At 41.7% G+C, this 26,151-nt stretch overlaps 1 protein-coding gene across 2 annotated transcripts in view; it reads right to left on the bottom strand.

Annotated features, from left to right (window-relative positions):
* Window positions 1–26,151, bottom strand: part of cabp7a (calcium binding protein 7a) — a 39,598-nt gene that overhangs the window by 11,976 nt on the left and 1,471 nt on the right. The gene's annotated exons all lie outside the window — the stretch shown is intronic.

A 26,151-nucleotide genomic window follows, 5' to 3' on the forward strand; every position in this document is an offset into this window, starting at 1 on the left:
GTACAAATTGGCAATCAAAGTGCATTCATGTGTTTCAAATGATATGCCATAATGAAGCGGGCTGAAATGGTCTTTTAGTGAGAGGAGTTTAGTAGGGTTTACTATTAATTTAGGTGCCTGTGCTTGCGGACTCATGATCGTTCTTAATCAGGCAGTAAAGCAGGCGGCAGAAAAACACTTCATCAACTAAGCCATGATTGAGAAAAATAATTATGAATAACAAGCCAAAGTGGTACATCCAAAAGTGCTATTAAGTCTTCATCTACCTCGCTGTGGTAAGAACAATTTCATCTTTCCGGCACAGCGGCAGAAAGATTTTAGAATTTGTCAGAAAAGCGCTTTTATTAATTGTTACTGTTTCTTATGTTAGGTGTAGGTGTAAGATATGCAATCATCAAAATATAGGCTAGCGCTAGCTAATGCAAGTGGTCGATTGCTATTGGTCAACTTGCATCACTTTGGCCAAGTTGAAATGCAACAAAACATGGGTAGATAGTGGACTAATGGCCTGGCCAGCCAGACTACACACATTTCCTATTCTTTACAAAGATGTTTAGTCTGGGACCCAAGGTTATCTCCTTTTCTGAAGTGCATGAACACATGGTCTTTCCAACATGGCGTCTCCCCCGAGTACGTACAAAGAAATGAAAAAATAATAATAATCCTAAAAATCATGCAAGAAGGTGAAAGAAGGTTTGTTCTGAATGATGCTTGACTTGAGAGAGTCTTCCACAGATCTGAAATTCGATCTTTAAAAAAAAAAAGATCTTTGGCTGGACTGGCTGCTGGCAAAGTCCTGAATGCTCCTGCTTTAGAACAGAAATTAGGAGTGGCTAGAGGGTGGCACTGGGTGAAAACACAATATTATACCAGAAATTATCAAGGCATTCCTCATTCAAATGGGACCACATGCTTTCTCAAAACGACAGTGACGCTACATGAATAGAAAGCACAGGATCAGATGAGTTTGAAGATGACACCAAGACACGGCTGGGACTAATCTGTGAAATGCCACAGTCACCTCGCTAATCTTCTTAATCTTAAACAGGTCAGGTAAAAATGGTGAGGATTTGTATTGTGGCATTGAAGGTCCAACTTAAAACAGCGAGAATGAAAATGTGCAGCTTTTCTACATGCCAAGAGGCCAAAGAGCGTTATTTTAGGGGGGACTTTGTTGAATCGCACACTATATAACAATCTTCACTGTCCACCTTTTTCTGTGGCACAAATTCTTGTAAGAAACAAGGGTTACGTAAAACACTGTAATGAGCGCTGACAAATTCTTGTCAAGTGATTTACTAAACTGTCACAACAGTAACAAATGGTGACGCCAAGGGACCAAATCCACTGTGCCTCAATGTGTGACAAATTCTTCACCACGGCAGTGAAAGCCCCAGAATGGCTGCAAATGCGCTATTTTGTGCATTGTCTGCTATTGGCGTGGCTGCGGGAAATGGCTCAATGTAACCAAATAGGCGTCTGAAAAACGGCAAGCCGGCAATCATGCTCTCTTATGCAATTCATAAAAGCTTCGGGAGTGACATGCCATCCTTCACAATGCCTTGCCCGAGGTTATATTCGAATCAGTGAAACCCTTTGCTTATTGTTTACAAAATAGCACCAGCAGTGCATCCACCTGAGGTCCCATGCCGCTTGTGTTTGCTTTTTTGAAATATCAGCTCTCCTGCAGATTTGTAGCGGTACACCTTTAAAATAGGTGCCAAAACAGTTTTAGCCCACAGTCGATCTCCCGTTGGAAGCTTTATTTATTGATCAAAGGCCACAGTGAAATATGTTAGCTGCTGAGAGAGCTTTGTTGTGGATCAGTGGAAATGTGTAGCGCATAAGGAAACATGAGCACAATTGGCTTAGGAGAATTATGTAAGGCTGCATTGACTGAATAACTTTACATTGCAGTATAAAATAGGATATGCATAGCCAGGAGATATCCGGAAGCTTAGTTGAAAATTAGGATGTTCTTGGAAATAAAAGTAGAAATCTCGGAAGTGTAGTGGGCTACGTATAATCTCTATTGAACAAATAGCCTGACTAATCGTCCTCCAAAAGAATTAATGTCTGCCTTTGACCACACGCCAGCCGCGCAGATAAACCCGCGCTCAGAGATAGCACTATCACACATGTCCTTGGGAGAGACAAATATACACTTCCACTTGTTCACTTTACTCGTGCACTCGCCAAAGTCGCTCTGGGCCTGTCTTTGGTGTGAAAATGGCTGTTAAGTAAGAGTACTTCTATTATTGCCGGCTTTCTGTTATGAAATTTTGAGGAAGTGTTAGTGACGAGTCAATGACTAAATGTGTAATTTTGGTGTGGATACAGAATGAATAAATCTCTGATGGCTTTAAAGGCAGGGAATCTCAACCCAGGACTTAGATGGTATTCTGTGCTCTTATTTGACAGGGACAGTGCACAATGTATCCCCAGGTTGATGTATAAGTGGGTAGCGGAACCGTTGTCAGTGGGTCGAGGGCTTTTGTCAAAAAGTTACGCTTCAAAACTTGCTTTGACGGTGCACTGTTTTGACCTCAGAATCGTGGGTTCAAGTACCAGCTCCCACAATTTGCCCATTTGTCTATCACACCCTTTACCCCCTTTTCACCCTGAACTGCCCTGTCTCATTAGCCTGGCTAACACCAGACTAAAATCACAAGTGATATTTAGTCTGGGGACCACCAATTCATTTTCTCGTAGGAGAGGTGTGGTTTACGATCGTCCATAGTCGTTTATTGGGCGATACGAAAAAAAAAAAAAAAAAGTCTCATGCGTCTGCACGTAGCCCCAGCCAATCATATCATCGTATGAGATGACGTATGACGTACCCGCTGTAAACTTTTGAGCTAAATTATTTAGAACAAGGTCTAAAGCTTGATCAAAAAATACCATCGTGTCTGCTGCTGTCATGTTGGATCCGTAAATAAACTTTTTTTTTAAATTATCCGTAAATAAACTACAAGCTTCCGTATATCGAATAGCGCGTCATCGTCTTGCCGTCCCTCCTCGCTCTGTGATTGGTTCCCAAATCTACCGGAGATTTGGCCATGGTCCCCAGGCTGTTGTGCAGTTCGAAATAATTCGAGCGCACACAGCAGCCTGGTGTTAGCCAGGTTACTGTCTCATAAAGATATGGGCCAAATAATTTTTAAGAGAAAAAAAGTACTTTGACAGCCTCATGATGAATGCTTACTCCAACCACCACTGCATAAGAGACATTTCTTTTCTGAAGAGACAATTGAAATGGTCTGATAATCAAGCAAACCTTGTTAGTGGCAATGTGGATCTTTTCATTGCTTGAATGACTGTTGTATACTTGCTACAATTTCTGAACAAAATATCATTCTAGCCCGTGTGGCTAAATTTGAACATTTATCAACGGAAATTGTGGTGTTTTTGTTTTGGTTAAAGTAATTGCTACAATATTGTTCCTGTTCTTTTTCAGCATTTCTGGTAATTCTAACATTCAGCATTTCCTAAGAAATACAAATGGTAGAAAGTGCCGAGGTACTTGTGCAGTGAGGATGAGCATGTCCCCAGAGTGACTCCAGTGTAATTGAGAAAAAGCTCCTGCCAGAATCCCAAACTCTCTTCTTCTGCAGGGACAGACGCAAAGGCGGAAAATGACTCCAATGAAAGTAAGATGGCTTCATCAGCACAACTGCCTTAGAATGCACAGACTATGAAGTTCAAACAATTCAACAAAACATCTGAAAATGTTGTTATGTCACATGCGTAAAAGCAAAATAAAGTTGATTAGTTTTCTCAAATGAAGGCATCGTGACTTTGAGTCTAGACTGATATCTGATGTCTGTGAAGCACTTTGGTCTTCCTTGTGTTGTTGTAAGGTGCTATACAAATAAACTTTGATTGATTGATTGATTGATAAATTGCTGAATGTGTCTCTTCACCTTGTCCCATCCAATAAAGACAAAGGGTCAGAAAAGTCCAGGTTTGTTAATCAACATATGACCAGGACAGAAATTGCCAGTCGTTACTTGGATGTAGTGAGTGAGTGGTGGTGGTCGGAGGGGCCAAAGGCACAGATTGGCAGCCTCGCTTCCGTCAGTCTACCCCTGGGCAAAACTGTGGCTACAGAACTCAGACATGTGAGCATTAAAGAAAACAAAAAAAGGTTTTCCCATTGATGAAATGTACTTTTTTATAGCACTTACTGTAGATATTATGAACTGTATTGCTTGATGTTTTTTGTACAGTGTTCTGTAATTGTCTGTCTGGGACTGCAGATGGAAAGTCTGGTACAAAGCATCTTATGCTGATTAATGCTCCTGTACATGGTCCCTGTCAAATAAATAAACTAAACTAAACTGAATTTACCAAATGCATATATCCCGTTACACAAACAGTATTATGAGGGCTCAAAACAGAACCGAAAATTGGTTTGAAAAATGTAAATACTGGGCCTGTTCATGTGAAAGTTCAACGTCCTTTTTGTCAGCACAAATTAAAGTTTGTTTTTCCCCCTCACAATACTGGAAACAGGTGAGAGCACTGTGTTATGTTTGTGGACCTAATCCCCAAGAAATAACAAATAAGAGTTATACAGGCACCGGCTCATCATTTCATTTATTTATTTTATTTATTTGTTTATTTTGGTTGGGACAGTGCATGTTAATGAACATTCATGGGACTCATGCAGTGTGTGTGTGAGTGAATGGTTGGTGGTGGTCGGAGGGGTCAATAGCACAAACTGGCTGCCTCGCTTCCGTCAGTCTACCCTAGGGCAGCTGTGGCTGCAACAGTAGCTTACCACCACCAAGTATGGAGTGAATGAATAATAACGACAGTGTAGCCCTTGAGAAATTTGGTAGTACAGGCTTGTAAAGCGCAATACAAGTGTAAGCCATTATTATTATCAAACAATTTGCATCCATTATCCCACCCTCGCACTCTCAAACACACTCTGGTCATCTTGGCCTATTGTACATGTTTTTTTGTGGAAACCTACGCAGACACGGGGAGAAGACGCAAACTCCGCACAGAAAAGCCCCATCCGGGTGGGAATTGAACCCGGGACCTTCTAGCTGTGAAGCACAAACGCTAACTGCTGCTCTACCGTGCAGACATCAAACTTTAAATCGTGAACCCAACCTCAACCGCAGAAATCACTCTCACTACTGTATATCTTAAACCTTGTTTTTTCTTCCTGCCGCATTCTGACTCCATCACAGAGATACAGAGATGGTGGAGTTGTGCACACTCTTGGTGTTGTGGTATTTCCTTTGAAGAAGAGAGGTGCTTGTGGCCTTCAAAGATGTATCACTGTGCAGTCCCCTGTGTAGTCATGTGACGAGGGATGAAACGCCTAACTGAAGATCACCAGAACTGGAGGTGTACTCCCACAGGACTGTGGAGGGAGGGGGGGTGATAGTAGTTTGTTCAATGAAAAGTTCACTGCTGGAGATAAAGCTACGAACTACTTTGAAATACAGCTCATCCTGGCATTACCCACTGATAAAGGCGCTAAGCTATGATCTGGTCATGGTTTTCTATCATTCTCTACTTGTAAGTGTATCTGCACCAAAAACCTATACTTTCAACTATTGATGAGAATGGGTTACTTGTAGAATCTCAATGTCATTGCTGGAGACATTTTAAAGGAGACATACACAAAATAAACTTATTTTCTTTCTTTCTTTTTTCTTTTTAGCTTTGAAAGGCACTGTACCTGTAAACGCAGACATTTATGGGAAAACAAACGTCAAGCCTCTGATTATAAAGCCGAGTTTTCTTGCATTTCTGAGAAAGTGACCCTGAAAAATGACCCTGCAAGCTGTGAAATGTGTCTATAAACTCGTCCCTGTGAAGAACTGGATTGCTACAAATATGTTGTGAAAGTTAGAGATGAGTATGGAGACAACTAACATTATAATTTAGCGGCCTCCTCTTTCATCGTTTGTAATAACGATAAAAAATAAAATAAAATACGGTACAGGGCACATGTTCTCAGATTGTTCCTTGCCCGATTTTCAGGATTTTATTGTGTCATTGCTGGTGCACAAAACGGCCCCCTATATTTTCTTAAAGGGGCTAGATGCAAGATAGCCATTTTATACTCACTAGTGCCACCTCAGGTCATACATGTAATATATATTAAAGGGGGGGTATTATGCAAAATGGACATCATGTTATTATGTCAATCCCTCATTAAAAACATGTGCAGTGTTGCCTTGGCACATTCACGTATTTTTGAGTAATCTGTAAAAAGGGATAGGTTTGCCTGAGTCCTCCTAGGAACGCCCCCACCTCCTGGAGACGCCTCCGAGCTTTCGTCACCAGCCGAGTAACCAGCCACTGCTCCTCAGCAGAACCCCCTCCCCACTGATGCCACAGACAGCGTGTGGAGGGGGCGTGTCTGAAAGAGTCAGAGGTTCTTAAAGAGACAGAGGCCTATTTCAAGACATTCACTACAGCCATTTTGAGAGAGCAATTTTATACAAGGCAGTTATTCTAATTTACTGCATTTACAGACCAACAGAAGGTTTCGTCATCATTGTAGTGTGCTATAGACTGGTGCTATGTGAGTGAAAAAAGCATAATACCCCCTCTTTAAGATATTATGATGGCACTTCGGACCCGAATTAACACCTTTTTGAGTGACAGTGCAGGATTTTAGAGGCAGTTGTGGTGAACAGGTCTGGGCTCATTCTACACATTAGGACATTGTTGGAACATGTAGGAGGAGGAAAATACTTAATTTTAACATTTTTAAACTCTGTATAGTCCCTTTAAAGCCAATTATCCAATGCCGGACTAATTCTATGAAGTTCATGCTCTAAACGTGTGTTCATCATGTCATTGATTTGCCAGTGTGCCTTTAGGTAAAAGTGAGAGCTTGCATGCATAGTTCTCTAATGTGTCATTCCCACTTCTGCCAGCAAAATCTTGTCCAGTGCAATCTCTGACTCCCTTTTGTTTTACACAGACATGTTTTCTCATTTTTAAATGCAAAAGACTGCCCACTATGCATATCCTCACATTCAATTATTTCTGTAGAGACATGGTGGTGTGAGTGTGACCACCCTCAAATCCAACCAATGCTTTTCACCAGTTGCCCAAAGATTACATTTTCTTTGGAACAGCAATAACAAAGCTGAAGTGCAGAGGAGTTAACATTTGCGCTTAAAATAAAATAGATTAAAAGAGAGTCTTTTTTTAGAAAGTCTGGATGTTAGAGATGATAGAGTTGCAAGAAAAATACATGTCAATCAAATAACTGTCACAATACTAAAATGTCAAACTAGGTTTTTTATGCTCGGGTAAAACACCGACTTTGTCGCTAAAACCTGTTTTTAAAATTGAGATTTGATACATTGATATGTCCTGTAATCCGAACTCTTGTTTCTTTCCATCTTATCCTAAATGTCTACAATACTGTATTGGCTTGTTCAAATTTTAAGTCCCCCCAGCCAGTCATTCATTTGCATATATTCATCATTACTGTCATTCATTGTGCCGCTGTTCCAGACACCGGGCTCACTCCTTTCTGCAGGTCGCAGCGCACGTGGGCAAGTGAGCAACATTGTACTTGTACTACAGTGGTTCCCAACCCGGGGAGGAGGGTCAGGTACTAAGTGATATTCATTATTTGAGCGTATTATATGGTTAAAAGTCATCAACTATGAGAAATGACTACAGGTGCATTAAACTCTCCAATTTCAGTTTATTTGTTTGAAATATGTAATTATGAGCAATTATTGAAATGCTCTGACATATTAGTAGTGGCCATAGTTTTGAAATGTGGGGCATCAAAGGGTGTAGAGCGAGCTAAACAAGCGCTCATTTTGCATGGGTGTCTATGGTCTTCGATTGTCAGTCTTCAAAGGTTTTCTGCTACAAATGCCACAAAAATTTTTTGAAACGCCAAGGAACTGAGCACTATAATTTACAGTAGGTGGCGGCGTGCCTTAGTTTGGCTAGCAGTAAATTGGACTCTAGATTTCCAGACCAGTTGCCGGAGAGTTGCCGAACATTTTTTTTTTCCATTTCCAAAGCCCAGTAAGATCCACGACAACATGACACAATTGGAAAGAGAGTGGACCAAACACAAAACGCACAAGGCAATGTGCTGGCAATAATGTGGACGAGCAGAATAAAAAATTTTCTCTGCATTTTGTCGGTGGGAAAGGTCCTAGATCAGAGAATGATGAGCCGATACTAGCAACGCTCTCAGATGTAGACTTATCGTGGAGGCAACAATGATGTAAACGAAAGGCCCCAGCTGAACGTCTCGACCAAACGGCATGCCCACCCAAACGTAGGCGAACAAGGCTTTTGGGCAAGGCTAGTTTATTTGTAGAGCACTATTCATACACAAGGCAATTCAAAGTGCTTCACAGGATCGCCACGGAGAAGGCTCATCGTTACAAGATCCCGCGGCTCTGCTAAGTGACACCGAAATTGTGTGTGATTGCAAGTCAGCACACACACGTGAATGTGGTTTGTTTCCTGGAATTTTGCATCTGAAGTAGTAACATAGCCTCATACATAACAAACTGTCACTGGTAGTCATTAGAGTCAGGCACAACGTAATTGAATCTTTTCTACTGTGCTTTGGCTGTGTTGTATGTAACCTGCCTGCATTCCTCTATCAGTGTAACATGTGTCTCCTGCTCCTTTCGACCAGTGCACCGCCACACACCCACTCTTTATCTAAGGCATGTAGCATGTGAGAAAATGCTACTTTGCTCCATATGTGATTGAACCATGGAGGACTATTTTTAAAACAACAGTAGCAACCTTAATCCATCTTTAGCTGGATGTGGGTTGACTCGGGCACCCAGAAGATTTAAATATTACCATAACACTCTCCTAACAAGGCTCTGGAGTATTGAAGCAGGCGAGATATAGGCGAGAGTAAGACTGTCTGGCTCTAAGGAAAAAAAATCAGAAAAAAAAAAATTCAATTTCCGTTTTAGGATAAAGACCACTCCTCATAAAAAGTGGAGCCACTTGAACCTTTCATGACTAATGGGGAAAGAATGAACTTGAATGGCGAGGCCAAGCATGGTTTTATTTCTTTCACTGTCATTCAAGGAACATCTTTTGTTGCTGTTCAAGTCCCCTTGTTATGATGTTGTTAGTCAGTACCAGCATGTCCCATTCCCACTGGCTCATATTGTCAATATTGTAAACATTTCCACCTGTTGCGTCCTGAAAAGCTGCCTAATTAATTTGTGTAGAGAAGATGCTGAGAGGAGCTTTCCTGTGAGGAGTTGCCCCTGTGTTTGCGTAGGTTTTGTTGGGATGCTCTGGTTTCCGCTCTACACACACACAAAGACAAAAAACAGCATTGCGGATCCCCCTCTGCTTTGGAGCCAGGATTCCCTAGAAAAGGGGACATTTCCTTAGTTGTTGTAAGATGAACAGCAGGTCTACATTTTCTTCAGAACTAACTTCCCTGCAGCAAGCAACTGATGACATCAGAATAAAGAGACTCATAAGACTGAACTAACTATCCCATCATCCGTGAGGTCAAGATCATCAATGTTCTAGAATCCCCAAGCCTCAAGTACATCTCTCTTGACCTTGTGTGACTGAAAGGCCAGGAAATTGCAGACAATTCCTGAATGTCTTATTTTTAAACTGTCTAAATTGATCCCTTTTGAGAGCCTCAGCTGCTGAGTGGCAATGGGAAAAGAGTGAAAACATACCACACCATAACTTGGCAGTGTCCGCAGGGCAGCCAAAAGATTGAAAATAGCTGCAAAAATGATATGTGAAAACTGTCACTGCTCTTCACAGTAAATATCCTCAGTGCTATACTTGACCCAAATGTGCAAACATATAAAAAGGAGACATTTTACATGAAAAGAAAAATGTGCAGGTTTTTAGCCAGTTTGCTAATGGGGTGAAAGAAATGGGTTTGAGTATAGTATAATAGGGTTCGGTACAGTGTATCGCTAAAGACTGGAGGACTGAAGTAGCACCTATAGACATCAAATTCTGTTTACTGTACTGAATTAGTGGTGGGACTCGACTTAAATCAAGTTAATTATAGGTCTGTATTGATTCTATTTGTTTTCTTATATTTATGCAATTGTGAAGCACTTTGAATTGCCTTGTGTATGAATTGTGCTCCACAAATAAACTTGCCTTGCCTTGTCTTGTCTCATACGTTCTTATAGTCTTCCTTCAAAAGACAAAAAAGATGCAGTCAAACTTTTGATGATGCTTCCCGCAAAAAAAAAAAAATCCTTTCAAACCTGTCTTGACCTCTTGTGATTAAAAGACCTCCAAACCATTATTTCCCTCCTTCTGAGAGGAATCCGTTGATCGGGCCCAGACTGTTCCCCCTCGTTCTATTCTCAAAGCTGCGCATTTCAGCCGTCACCGCGGAGACCGAGCCACACGCCATGTCAATACCCGGCAGCTCAGAAGAAAGGTCAAAAGCCCGGACTATGCAGCGCAGCGCTATACGGCGGAAGCCTCATCTGTTCCGCCGTATTAGCACTACAGCACAAACACGCCATCACCGCGGCTGGGGCTTGGCGGCATTGTTCATCAAAGCGAAGAAATATCACCGAGGAAGGGAAGCACTTCACCTTCCGCAACCCATCACACTTCATTTCACAGGTAATAAAGTCGAATAGAAACACACTCCTCCGCGCCAGCCCATCAAAATGGAAATACACGACTTGACTCAGGCCTACCAGACGCAGCCCTAATCACAACAGTGTCCGCTCCTGATCTGCGCCTCGTGTTGGTCATCAAATCGCAATTTGGGAAGCTGAGACGGCGTATTCAGAAGATAGCGTCACCGTATGAGAGGCCTGTGTTGTTGACATGTTTGAAGGACTAAAGTAAGTTTCGATTTGTTTTTTTCTATCTTTCCCCAACAGCTTGTAAACTCACAAGCAGAATTCTGAATAAATTACTTGCGCTGCCATTCACTCCAAACCAGCAATTTTGTCTTCAAGAGTCTTGAAAGTTAGTTTTGATGGCTCGCGAAAATTACACTGCAGTTTGTTCTGAGTCGCTCTTGTTCTGTGGAGCACACGGACACTTTCACCGAGTTCTGAATTAGTTTGATTGAGAAGGATTGAGATAAAACAGCATAAGAGCAGGGCAAACTATATGCAGCAAATAAAACATTGAGGACACTGTTCAGTTGCGTAATATGAGAAATAAATTGATATTCGCTAACAAAACCATTTCATTTAGTCACACCGCATAACATTTTGGATTACACAGTTGCCAGCAATGCAAAACATGCTGCTAATGATCAGCTTGACACAGAAGCTGCAGTGGGTAGTCAAGGAATGGATTTTGAGAACCTAACCTATTTAAATCTCATGTTTGGCTGTGCTTAGTCAACATCTACACGGAGACGAACTGGAGAAGTGGCCTCTCCCAGTAAAGTTAGGTCTGGTTTTAGGAGAGGTGAGTAACAAAGACACGTTAGATTGGTCATGTTTTCCCCGTTGGATTGCCGTGCTTTTGGGCCATCAGAAAATAAAAATCTGCAACAGTCTGGAATTGTGGAAATAGGACACAATTTCCAAATCGAGACAGGCGGGGCTAATGATCGTAGTTTGAACGAGAGCGAACCAATCAAACACAAAGCAACGCTTTGCGTTCACGTCCTCCGCCATGATTGTTTGTAGTCCACACGTGCAGTCGAGTAAATGCTCCGGTGAAAGCCCTCAGAGCAGCTTCTTGCTGTGGCTTTAACGACAAGTCCAGCTCATTTAAAACAGAAGCAAGGGCACTGGTAAAAGATCGTTGTGTCGCGGCTGGCATTTTCACTGTTTTCGTTACGGCCCTGAGGAGCACAGGTTGATGGAAAATCCTAGCACGGAGTCAGTGAGATTCAAATCGCACAATTCCAGACTGTATCCCAATGTATCTCTTAACATGGAGGATCAGTCTGGCTTAGCCAGGCTAATTGGACGCTGAACTGGGGTCATAGTCATATTTTTAATAGACCGTCATTCTTCACTCCGTTTACCACAATGACCACGTTCGAGGGGGAAATCATTCACAGATTTACAGACTGATCCTCCCCAGCGCTGATAAAGCATATTCCTAAAAAGGGCATAAGGGCGGGATCTTCACTGCAGAGGCAGCCCTTTCGTGACGTGTAGTTCGCGCAGCTCCAATGCTAACAGTCCGACCCTCATTGGTACGAGATTTCTAAAAATGTTCTTTTGAAAACCAGTCTGGTTTCTTTAATTGTAACTAACCCAGTGTTATCACAGAAGGAATATCTAGCTCTAGAAAGCTCCAAATAAATAGAAACCAGGCTTTAGAGTTGTTTGTAACGTGTCTAAACAGCAATGCATTCCAATGGGCACGAGCGGCTATATGGAGGTACTATAGCAATGCCCCTAGTGTTGTCATCACAAAGCAGAGCAGCCAGCGGCCATTGGCAAGGGTTTAAGATGAACGCCCTTCTGAGTGAGTTTACATTGGTGCAGTCCAGCGGAGATAATGCATCAGTCTGCACGAGTAAATGAATGGACAGAAAAAAGGTGAGGCAAAAAATAAAAAATAAAAAACAATACGACTAATGTATAAAAAGCGCATAAATAATATATTTTCCAGTTTCCTAACTCAAAGTTGACAGTGGAGATGTGTCAGGCCCAAATTATTGTACCCATGTGAAAATACAGAGTTGGATCCGATCCTACAACCTTAGGCCCTAAGAGGCGAGTTAAAACTCTGAGTGTATGCGGGTTGGTTCAAACAATAATGTTCCTGGGCTGAAATTTTGTCTCAGCAATTCTCTGATATATTTATATGACATATGGCTATGCTAATACACCATTACCATGTGACTGAGCTTTTCTTGTGTGTTTGCTTCTTTCCAATTCAAACTAATCTATAACTTGAGAATGGTTTCAAAACACCTTCAGAGAATGAATACACATCCAAAATACAATGCTCTATGTTTACGAATCGACAATGTGCCCAATGAATTCTGACAATGGACTTTTGGTCCCAGTGATGGACGCTGGGTCACCTCCACCCTTGTGAAGTTTACTCCCCTCCTCCCCTCACATCTTCAGCAGTGTCACTGTCAAGCAGAGCCTTTCATGTGCTGCTTGTCTCCTCTGCAGCGGGTGAGGCATTCAGGGAGCCGCGGAACTGTGTCATCAGCACTTCAGGGCAACTGTGACAGGGAAATGCTGCAGGTCTGATTTATGATTCCACACTTGATGAGATATGAGGAGGGATAGCCCCAATGTCTCAGATTTGTTATGACACAAGCCACATCTTATGCAAAAGACATAAAGGTAGCATCTCCTCTGTACCTGCCACTTTCACCAAAATTGCTGGCTTACAAATATATATATATATTTTTTTAAATTATGAACGAGGTGCAGACCGTAGAAGCCTCCGCAGCACAATTATTCAGTCATTGCAGACATTGTTGTGGATGCTCTGTCCATCGCCTTTGTTGAAAACCTACCAAAGCCCAGCAGTATGACATTTTGTAAATAGCTGTGCTATTCAGTCCAAATATTTGAAGGAACTACAAAATGGACTTCTGTTGCCATGACGGAAAAGCTGTGTCTCCGACCGTTTTGGTTAAAGTACAATGTTCACGCTATGGCTTTGTGTAACAATTTACTATGAATTTCAGTTATCCCACCAACCACAGGGATGGCCTTGAAGTGAAGTAAGTGTTATGAAGGCAGCAGCTGGACAAGTGATTTATTTGAATATATATATATTTATATATCTTCTTTTTTTTTTAAATTCATGCAGTCCTTATATTTGAAGAGTTCAGTGGTGCTGGGCTAGCGCTAGGCTAGCGCATGTCTATGGTAACTAGTAGCCTGCATTAAAAACAATCTGACCCAAGCACCGAGGCTTATAACACCAGACTACCCATACAAATGTTTGTGTGTGTGTGTGTTTTTTTTTAACCATTTTGCACTTAGAATAACTTATATTTGATCAGCATCAGCTTCCTGGTTGTAAGCTACACAGCGGCGGAGTGATCTGCTCTACAGTAGTTTGTTTACCTGCGGCCGGCATTACTACACGTGGAATTCACAAAGGAGCTTTCTACAAATCAGATATGGCAACGTTTGGAGGACTACCTGATTAGCAGGCTACTAGTTAGCATAGACATGCACTAGCCTAGCACCACTCAACTCTTCAAATATAAGGCCTGTATGAATAAAAAAAAAAAAAAATCAGAAATCCACAACACTGTGGATAACTAAGAAATGAGGTCCTATGTCAAAAATCCAGAAATATCCCTTTAAAGCACTTTTCCATCAAGGAACCACTCGTCAATTCACACTCGTACATCAGAGTACTCAGAGACTGAAGGTGGGCGAAGTGTCTCTTGAAACGCAAACCTTCAGGTTATAAGATCCATCTTAGCATCACCAGTCTACTTCCCTTGTAATGTCATCTCAAACAAACAATTACTAATGGGCTCATTCATTTACATGTTCCATTCCTTTCTCATTTTGTTTTTGGGTGACAAAAATATCTGGTGATTTAATCATCATGACTGAATAAAACATGATAAAACATGTTATATGCATGTTTTCGTAATACAAATGTCAAATCTGCATTAAGCTGCATGGCTTTGTGTTCTTGGATGACCCTTTAGAACCACACCTCCTCACTTCCCACTCATTCCGCATCGCAGATGATATGTGCATAATTTTTTCTTTTTTTTTTTTATTCCTGCAGATGCCGGTGTCTTTAAATATCCTCATTTGTATTCATGTAGCCTAAGTGTTTCAAAAAAGAGATAGAAGTCATCCACATACCTCAGGGCGCTGCAATGAGTCAATGTTTTTGCGCTGCAGCTACAGTAGGAGTCAGGTGGAGAGATCAAAATGGCCTCTCTGGCAGTTTATGCTATTAGGAGCACACAAGCAGCTGTCAGTCACTTGCATATTATAAAACTTTGCCAATGGAGACAAAATGCGGATAGCAGGTAGAAGTTGTTTTTAAAAGCAGAAAAAGTGTGTGATAAGTGGGCATATTTTCTACATATCAAATAACTATAGTAATTTCACTCCTTTATGTCTTCATTTTAGGCTGTGTTCGCATTTGGTCCACTTTAAGCAAATCCTGGTGCCTTTCCTGGGTAAAAAAAATGCCACCTTTCGGCAAATGGTGAACAGGAAAAGTTCACCAAGGCTACTTTGTGAATTCTGTAGCCTGTTCAATGTGCCAACAGCCATTATCTTTAGAAATCAAAAATTGCAAATGAAAACGAGTTATTACAGAATACACTTTTCCTCTGATAATGGCCTGACAAGTATTTTAGCATTAGTATTCAAGCATTCTTTTGATTAGACGCGTTTCAGCGCTGGAACACAGCAAACTGATGTCGTGGACCAGTTTGACAAGCGGAGACCCAAATACGAAAAACAAACATAATTTCAACTTAAAATGCCGTCAATTAGCAGTTTGGACCTGTCTCAGTATATTTCATGTTAATTCCTGAAAAACAGATGTTGATTCTAGCACTGATTGTAAATGGTCCTGAAACCATTTACGATCAAAGTGCTTGGTTTCATTACTTGAGTAAAAGCACATATACAGTCCTGATCAAAAGACCAGTTGAAAGATGGAAAAAAAACATTTTGCATGGTAGATCTTATAAAGGTTTCAAGAGAGTGAGACAAAAAAGATTTAGTGAACTCTTTATTGAAAACAACAATAAAATTGAAATAGGCTGTTTTTGCTGCTGATCAAAAGTTTAGGACCACATGCCTTTCAAAGCCCAAATCTGTGTAAAAATGTGGATTCAGAGTCGTTTTCTGTCAGATATTCACGCTGTCATGGCGTCCTGATGGCAAAGGCACTAAAGCGTTCTCATTTTGTTGAGCTGCATAACCAAAGCCTCTTGCAATGCGCCATCACAGTTGAGATGGGACGCTAAAGGGCCTGTCACAATTGGCGCATTGACCGCAGCGAGTTTGTCCCCCATTTGTTCTGCGCCAAAATTTGAAATTGCAATCAGCCGCAACGATCGCAAAGTAGACTTTTAAGAAATCGCAGTCACGGTCACAATAGAGTACGGGCTGCGACTGGATGCGGTTGATTTGGATAGTGTCCAAATGCGGCTGGTGAGAGGCTGGTGAGAGGCTGGTGAGAGGCTGGTGAGAGGCTGGTTCACGGGCCACAGACACTGATTGCGGACAGTGCTGCGGACTACAGTGAACTTATTTTCAGGCTCGTACGGATCAGCGCGTTTACAAATAAAACTGGTGTAAAATTAAAATGGGCCTGTTTAGTTGAGCGACTTAGCGTTTTGTGGGGGAAAAAATCAATAAATAAACTGGGCCCGCGATGTTGGCCGCCCCACTCATGGCTGGAGGCATTAGCGCACCACGGCTTTTACGCACCAAGCTCAGCAATACCCTGAGCTCAGGCCCTGCTCCGGGGAAGTGACCAGCTTCTGTCTGACTTATTCCTGGCAGAGCACCTTCGAGGGAACATTTACAAGTTATGACGAATAAAGGACAGACGTCCACAATCAATAATTATCACTTTTTATTTTAAAAAAACAAAACAATTATCATTATCGCAAAAAAATACTCTTGGCTTTAAAGAAATAGCCTATCGATACTGCCTGTGATTTGTGTCTGTTTCCTTCAGCTATTTAATCGTGTATGTGCACGTATTGTCAAAGGGGAAAAAAATAATTAACAACTCAAAGCCTCCACTCAACTCCACGTGCTCATCCAGCGGTCTCCACGGTCCACGCCCTGCTGCAGTACGCAGCGCACAGGCCACGGTCAAATCGGGGATGTAAACTAGCAAGAAACAGCTCAGTTGCTGGATGTTAGTCCGAGGACTGTGAGGTTTTTATCATGGACTCTTAAAAAGCAGAGGATATTGATCCAGTAGGAGGAGTACACGCGCGCACTTTGGAGACGTGCGCAGGGATGAGCGGGTGAACAGCGAACATACGTCTCGTGTCTCCTCATGTAGCCATAATCAACACGTCGTCCCCGCGGATTTCGTAAGGATAAAGGACTTTAAGAGGACGGACGTGGGACAGACTCGTGGAGCCTTTTTAATTTGTGGAGCCTTTTGTTTGGACTGTTCTGAGTCAAGAAAACAAGGTCGCAGGTAACGTGTACTTTCTTTATAAACCCGCACATCATTAAAACAACCCAATTATTATTTTATCTTTGTAAATGAGCCAGATAAAAACTTTTGCAAACGTTTAGAACACCACATTGGTTCACAAAGTGCATTATATTGTTCTGCGTGAAGGTTTACACCTGCTTCTCCCACGCATTCATTTCTTACACCGCTTTACTTCACACAGTCGAAATAAATGCTCCATTTCCTTGCCTCAGATTTTGCGCACTGTGGCAAAATTACCTACGTTTGCATATTCATGAGGACCCGTGCGCTAAGTTTGCTCCGCGCTCTAGACCTAACTGGAGAAGAGGAAACAGTGTCTAGCCATATAGCTACAGCAGAAATCGCACGAGACTGATAGTGGCGCTGACCAGTGTCTCACCAGTATCTCACCATCTGCGCGACTGAGACGATTTATCTTTCACCATTCTCACGACCGTAGCGGCCTGCTGCGGCTTTTTTCAGTCGCAATCGACCGCCACTGAATTTTGTGCATGCATGACATTCAGCTGCGCCAAATAATCCAACTGCGATTAACACCTTTTCATGCGGTCAATAGCGGTCGCTCGTGCAGACGCCCGTGCGCCAAAAGAGAGTGATCGCACGACTTTCATATTTTGAGGCCGCAAATGATCGCATAGTGCCCGTACGCCAATTGTGACAGGCCCTTAAGATAGACATTTTGAACAAAAAGGTCAAAAATTTCACCTGCACTGAGGCGGAGGATTCGATTGGCTCTCCGTCAAGACCAAAGGATAAGGCCGTTACTGGAGCCGAGTGAAGCCCAATAACCATCAAAGGTATCTGTGACTGAAGGGCTTCTAAAACAAAAAATTGGCTTCAAAGGCCTCGTCTCCGTGAACGGCACAGAACTGTTCGTTTGGACTTTGCAAGAGAAAGAGCACCAAACATGGCACATTGACAGGAGGAAGAAAGTTTTATTCTCTGGTAAAAAAAAAAAGAAAAAAGAAAAACATAAGTTGATTGTCCAGTTTCCACCTTACAAGCGCCACAAGCAGCTCATGTTTAGAACTTTGATTTCTTTCATTTTTTTAGGTGTGGTCCTAAACTTTTGATCAGCTGCAAAACAGCATATTTCAGTTTAATTGTTGTTTTCAATAAAAGTTTTGAACTCCCATTTTTTTCTTGTTGCATTTCGAATATTCTGCTTTTACAAGTAGAATATTCGAAATGCAAAAAGAAAAAAATCTTGTTAGGATCTAACAATGCTAAATGAGAATTTTTACCATATTTGAACTAGTCTTAAACTTTTGATCAGGACTGCACTGGTCAAATATTTCTCAAATACAAGTAAAAGTTGCGTAATCACTTACTTAAAGGAACAGGCCACTGTTTTAACATACTGAGATATGTTCTTACCTGAGCTTAGACGAGTTGATGCGTACCTGTCTGGTCCTGTGTGAGCCCTCAGCTACGCACAACGACCAAAGATGTTGTTAGCGTTTGGCCTCTCCCAATGTATTCCTATGGCTCCAAACGGGGTTGAAGTTAGAAGCTACCACACTCTCCCACGGGCACGCACAAAGGCCAGACAGGTACGTATCAACTCGTCTAAGCTCGGGTAAGAACATATCACAGTGTGGAAAAACAGTGGCCTGAAAGGACTGAAATATTACCACAGAAAAACGTCATGTATTCAAAGTAGAAAGTACAAATCAGTTTGAGTAACTGAAAACTTTGCAGCTTCAAAAACATAAAAATTGTACCCAAATTCACTACCCGTACGGCAACCCAGCGGGGACAAGGTGTAGATGTACTGTCAATGACACTGACACTAACAAACAAAACAAAAGACCAGAATAACGTTTTTTGCTTTGGTGCATTTCATTACTTACTGTTAATCCAGAGGATTTGAAATAATGTTTAATGACATTAAATCCTTTATGCTAGCTGCACTGAAACAGAGCAAAGGATCCTGGTCTCTGTACTTCTCTTTGCTTTTTAGAGCACATTTAGACAAAGTCAGTGCTGTTAATAATGTTTTGCTTAATCCAAAGCATCTCTTTTGCATGTGATTACAGCTTGATTTCAGCTTCCCTGCAGATTCACGGCAATTGTTTTTTTTACTCAGCGCTCATGTTGCATGCTGTAGTAAATGCTGTGGTGACTTGTACTCTTTGATCACTTTCTGTTTGTACTGATTCAGGTTGGTGTATCTACTAAAAGGATGTCCAACCTGATCTGTGTTTGAAGTGAGGACAGGGAAAGTCACTGTACTTCCTCGCAGCGGAGAAGATGGCTTTGTAGACCGTGGTGATTTTGATCAGCGCAGACAGTGTTCTGGCTGCGGTTAAAATGCTTTTGGAGAGGACTCCCGACTGGGCATTTGTGGAAAATACTCAAACTCCATGATATGCATGAGTCTCTACTGCGCAATACCTTTACTCAAGTACGTTGTGACAAGTGTGGGCATATGGGTCTGAAAGCATACCGTTTTGCATCATTTATTACTGATTCTACATTACAATGTCTTCTCAGCAACACTGTGGGTGAGCTGTGTGCTGCTATTGCCGACCGCATTTGCTTGTTGTGTCAGAACGTATTGATGAGCTATGAATAAATTCTATTTTCTCTGGCATTAGGCGAGAAATAAGGTTTTTGGGCCAACTCTCGAGAGAAACACAACTCATTTTAAATTTTAATTTGGGATAAATAGACGGCAACTTGAATGAGGTAGTAGAGCTAAACTTGGAGAAGTCGTATCGCGAACAGAAATAGTCTCGTCATAAGCAAGCTAGCTGTGGAGACTGTTCTACGCGGTGCATTTCATATTGTTAACATCAGAAAGGTGCACATTTAAATATAATGATATTCATGCTGGTGTAACAGCCGCTGCGAGGTATTGTGCGCGTTGTTCCCTGCCACAGAACTGCATGAGGCAAAATCTCCTTTCCTTTATGACTTCCATCCACAACAAAAAAGAAGTCTGGAACCTGCTGCCCACAAAGTCAAGTTTCACTCTTCTATTAACTCAAAATGATGTGGTTAGACAAAGCACTCAAACATTAAAGGGATAATCTGTAAGTTTCAATGTTTGACAAAGTTGTACATTTGACCACCTGGGCCTGCAATTTGAATAAGTAATATTAAATAAGAAACGTTTATCCTGAAGTCCCCCCCTTTGCTGATCTCAGACACTAATCCCCGGTGCCATTACTTTGACCAGCGAGACGAGCTTTCCAGTAAACTGGCCTGTCAGGTTCAATCAGGAGGAAAAGGGGGGGGGGGGACTACTTTCAAAATCTTTTTATCTCTCTCCTCATTTTGCAAACATGGAGTGGCTTTCAGGTGCAATCTGAAGGGGAGTGGCTGGGACATGATCGTTTACTTTTGAAATCTGTTTCTCTAACCCTGTCTTCATTGTGCACTCGTACCATACAAATCACTTTAATGGCAATTGCTCTTGGTTACTCTATCTATCTATCTATCTATCTATCTATCTATCTATCTATCTATCTATCTATCTATCTATCTATCTATCTATCTATCTATCTATCTATCTATCTATCTATCTATCTATCTATCTATCTATCTATCTATCTATCTATCTATCAATCTATCTATCTATCTATCTATCTATCTATCTATCTATCTATCTATCTATCTATCTATCTATCTATCTACACATTGAAAACAAACAGCAACCTATGATATATGAAGTGAGTAAGTTCTAAGTCAGTTTTCGGCTGTGTGTATTTATTCCTTACTCTTGGACTGAGCCCTGAGCACAGTCCTGGGAGACTGTTTTCACTGGAGCTGTTGTTTTTCAGCCCTCTAGATAACACCTGCGCTTAAATTGACACTATTGTGTTTTTTGTGTGTGAGCAATTCAAAGCTGATATTCTGCATTATGTGGAATAATGGTTAAAACAATGTTTAAGCTGTAACTTGATACAGTGTTGCAAGTCGTTGCACTATATGAGCAGTAAGCACACGCAGTACAGCTTTTTTTTTCTTTTTACACAATATGTAAATGATATTTTGTGGTGGTGGGCTGAAGATTTGGCCACTGTAGTTCCAAGGGTCCCTGGAGTTCTAGAGAGTTTAGAAAAGCAGCTTCTTGTTGGCTCCATCTGGCATCATTTTTAAAACAAAACAAATTAAAACCTCCTTGAATTCTTACTACCATTATGGTAGCACTTTATAATAATAGGTAGATGAATTCATGTATGATTTTCATGAATACATGCATGAATTACTGATACATTCATGCATTACTAAATAATGACTTATCAGGAACAAACATGATTACAGGTTGGTTCATGGATGCCTTTATCCCTGAATTACTGTAAACATCTAACTACTGTAATTAATGTACAGTAGTGTAGATTTCCACCATGAGTCATGATGTTCATGCATGTTCCTCATAATCATGACTGGTTAATCATTTTATTGTCATTTCATTGCCGTTTTAGTGAATTCATGGTATTCTTATGTGACCCTCATGATCATGATGAATTGTTCAGATTTTCTTGTACATTCATTACAGTAGTTAGACTTTTAATTCTGGGAAGAAGTCATCCATGAACCAACATGTGATCATGTTTGTTCCTGAGAAGTCATGATTTAGTAATACATGAATGTATCATGAAATTATGCATTACTGTAATTCATGTATAAGTTCGTGAAAATCATGCATGAACTCATGTACCATTATTATAAAGTTTACCCAAATGATAAATTAGAAGCTCCATGGCTCAGTAGAGAATTCACCCAACAAACCAAAGCTCAGCCGTTTGATCCAAGCCCTGGCCAGTGACAATTCATCTGCTTTGGCCACAGTGTCCTCGTACATTGATGTATGAATGAGGGTGTTCGTGAATGCAAATGGGCGACAACGGATGAAAATGAGCTAATACTACAATCTTGTAGTCCACTGTATGTCAAGCATAGTCAGCAGTTAGCGAGGATCCTTTTTTTGTTCGTAAAAACAGTACACAGAAATACACATAATACACTCTATCTGACTTATTCAACAGGTTGTAAGGATGATAATAGGGTATAAACAATTATTATCACTTTTTTTATAAAGTCCATTTCTTCGCCATGGGACATTAAACATAATTAGCATAACAATTTAATCAAGCAGTGTTTTACACTATAATAAAGACGTATTGGGCCATTGGGTGTGTGTAATGAGTAAACATTTCTCATTACTGCATGTGTGCAGGGATCTTTTTTTTCATCAGCTAATATAAATCATCAAAATGACCATCATGAATCAAGTCAAAATATTGCCCAGTCAAAAACACACAGACCCAAATGCTCAAAGTGTTTTGATGGCGGTGGAGGTCTGAACTACTGCACTTCCATAATATGACCCTCTGCTATTCTGACCCTGTTGTGTGGGAGGGGAAATGGAGAATATGAAGCCAATTTTCACAGTGGTACATACAGGCACAGCCATTCTCCAACCGTTTTACCACACATGTAAGCTTATCGACTATCAGGAAAACAGGTCTTATTATAGCCTTGGCAGACTCCAAAGTGCGGCGCCAACGGTTTTGTCCCAACCCCTCCAGGCACCCACGCTAGTAATTGAAAATCAAATCCAGGGCTATGCGTGCCAATAGGTCATAAGCCCCCTGTCCTCTTACATGCTCTGGCACACATATATTCGCTAATGTGCAATTTCATGTGGTGACAAAGACCTGTCTCCCTCATGGCTGGGGCTGATGGATTTGATGCCTCAAACATGGAGCCAATTTTGGTCCATCCCTCGCGAGATTAGAGTGGAGACTGGCAGACGGAGCAGCGTGCCTCTCGTCAGTCAGTCCACTTTAAAATGCCGCTGTGTCAGAATGTGAGGGACAAGTGTGGGAAGACGGTAAATTATCAATTAGCGTGGAGGAGTGTGCGACATGGGAGGGAGCGAGGGAGTGTAAGTTTGGTATTCAACAAAGTACGCAGGAAAGTTTGATGAGAATAATCAGAAAATATTTGTGGATGGCATAGCTGTCAAGTGTCCCGTTTTGGCCGGGAAACTATTTGCCCCTCTTTCCCGCTGTCTTCCCGTATTAGTTTCATCCTGTAAATTTCCCGTGTTATTACAAAATATACAAAAAAAAACTCCTCTGCCTCTCCAAACTGAACTCTGTCACCTGCAGAAGCCTGAGTGGTAGTTGTCGTGAGGCTGCATAGCTGTCAAGTGTCCTTTTTTGGCCGGGAAACTACCGTATTTTGACCCGTCTCGGATCTCGGTTGGGCTGGTAAGACAGCTCACAGCAGGTGCTAGAAAATTCTCCGTATTTTCAAATCCAAATCTTGACAGGTATGCACTATTAACACACAACAATCCATGCTATAATTTACATTGGCTAAAAATACATACAGTGTTGCTTTAGGGTAGACATGTACTGCAATTGTAAATGGACTCAACTTATATAGCGCTTTTCTACCTTTATCAAAGTGCTTTACAGGAAGGAACTCATTCACTCTCTCATTCATACACCAGTGTACGCAGACACTGGAGGCAAGGAGGGTGAAGTGTCTTGCCCAATGACACAACGACAGTGGGCAATTGTGGGAGTTGGGATTTGAACCCACAACCTTCCAATCACGAGACAACCTGCTCTACCACCTGCACCACCACCGCCCCCAATTGTCATGTTTTCTAGAGAGTTGTGAGTAGTAAAAGCAAAGTAATTTGAAGTTTGTACTCTCATTTACCCACTGACTTTGTTCAATCTTGCCCATGCAAACAAGAAAATAACTCGATATAAACGAGTCCATTCACCAGTGGACAGTAGCTTCTAATAACTAATAATAAAAATGATAATAGTAATGGCTCACACTTGTATTGCACTTTACAAGCCTGTGTTACCCCATCCATCCATTTTCTTCCACTTTTCCGTTGCCGGGTCGTGGGACAGCTGTTGGAGCTGCCCATATCAGATTATATCAGCCCCTATGGCGGCCCCTGTGGTTGGTCCACAGAAGGACGGCCTTCTGAACCGCTCTTTGTCTGACCCGTCACCTAGGACCTGTTTGCCATGGGAGACCCTACCAGGGGCACGAAGCCCCTGACCACATAGCTCCTTGGATCATTCAGGTGCTCAAACCCCTCCACCACGGTAAGGTGGCGGTTCCAGGAGGGGCCTGTGTTACCAAGTTTCTCAAAGCCCTGCACTGTAGTCATTATTCATACACGCCATACTCCTATTACTACGATTGTAGCCACAGCGACACTGGGGTAGACTGATGGAAGTCTGTGCCATCAGCCCCTCTGACCACCACCATCCACCCATTCACACACTCCATTCATTCTGGCTTACTGTACATGTTTTTAGTGGTAGGGGATACTGGAGTACCCGGAGGATACCTACACAGACACTGGGAGAACATGCAAACTCCACACAGAAAGGCCCTGTCTGGCTGGGGATCGGAACCAGACCTTCTAGCTGTGAAACACAAGCGCTAACCACTGTGCCCATAGTGGTTCAAAATGATGAAAAAAAAAAAACCTTTAACTACTATAGACAAAAATATGCTTTGGTTTGTAGTTCTTTCTTCCATGCTGAGCTGTATTTGCAGCTTCAAAAAAACAGCCCTTAGAAAAGCAATGTGGCTGTGCAGAGAGGAAAAAAAATGCACCAAACATAAAGTTGCAGAAGTGCAGACCATTCACGTCTGTATCCTGTCACATGTGCTCCCCAGCTTTCATATTCCACGCAGAGAAGTGACAGCACAAACATACAACATTCTCAGGCAGACGGCACTTAAAGCAACTTGTTCTTTTTTTTTTCACTTCGGTGTAAGACACTTGGGATAAGTAAAGCTTCACAACAGCTCAGAGCGTTTCTGTCACTCTGGTTAAGTGCGCGGCACCTCAGGTCGGTCCTATTCTCCTTAAAGCGAACCATCATACACAACAAGCCTGCACTACTAGCACAGATACAAAAACCTGGCAGGTCTTTGAGTCATGGCATTCACGAACATTTGGATCAGAGTAAGTAAATACAAGATTCCAATTAGGCACAGCTTTAAGACCACTGGCATACATTGATATAAGGCTGAGATTTAGTTTTTTACCCAAATGAATGTATGCACTATAATTTCCGTTGTTATCATCCAAAATCATAGCAGAAATATATTGTTTAAAATCCAATTAACCAACTGTCACTATATCTTCATAAAGGTTTTAATGTTTTCACAGCAAATAAATTGATTCATGTTATTTCAATATGCATGAAACCCCATTTATCTTCAATTAGACTAACTGTCATCAACGCAACATTTGTTTAAACAGATAATCCCCCCTTTTATATTGACATAACCGCGCAACACTATCTCTAGCCCACAACTGGCCTCTCGGTGTCTGCACACTTTGTTTGTCTCACAGCACGTGCATTATTAGGGGAACAGGGATGAGAGAAGCGGGAAAACAAATGGGGCGGCTGAAAGACGTCAGTAACCAGGCCTTGTGCGTAACAGCTCAGTCTGGAGGCCCCACACGGCATGGTAATGCAAACATGTGGAAAGCGCTGCAGGCACAGATACAGTATTCCCAAGACTGCTCGTCAAGCGTTAGATACAGTGTGTTCTTGGAGCGAATAGTTGGGCTTGTGAAAAGCAGAATGCATGCAATTGTTTGTAAGTATCTTTCTTTCGGGGTAACAGGCTGTGATTAACAACCATAGAGTTCATTCTAAAGCGTGATAATCAGTGAAGCAAACAAAATGCACAAATATGTTTGTGATTGAAGGAGGAAGGAACTGGAAAGGTGTTACCGGGTGGCACCGTAACACAGCGGTTAGAGCTCTTGCTTCACAGAAAGAAGGTCCCAGGTTCGATTCCCACCTGTTCTCTCCGTGTCTGCATAGGTTTCCTCTGGGTACTCCAGTTTCCCCTACCAATAAAACATATACAATAGGCCAGGATGAATGACGTGTGTGCGTGGATGTATGATGGTGGTCAGAGGGACTGTTGGCGCAGATGTGTGCAGTTGCGACAGCGTTTCTCCCCCAAGGGAAACTGAAGCTACAAACAAAGCTTGCCACCACTGAGTATGGAGTGAATGTA

Source organism: Gobius niger (assembly GCF_951799975.1).
Source record: "Gobius niger genome assembly, chromosome: 1".
NCBI classification, from domain to species: Eukaryota; Metazoa; Chordata; class Actinopteri; order Gobiiformes; family Gobiidae; genus Gobius; species Gobius niger.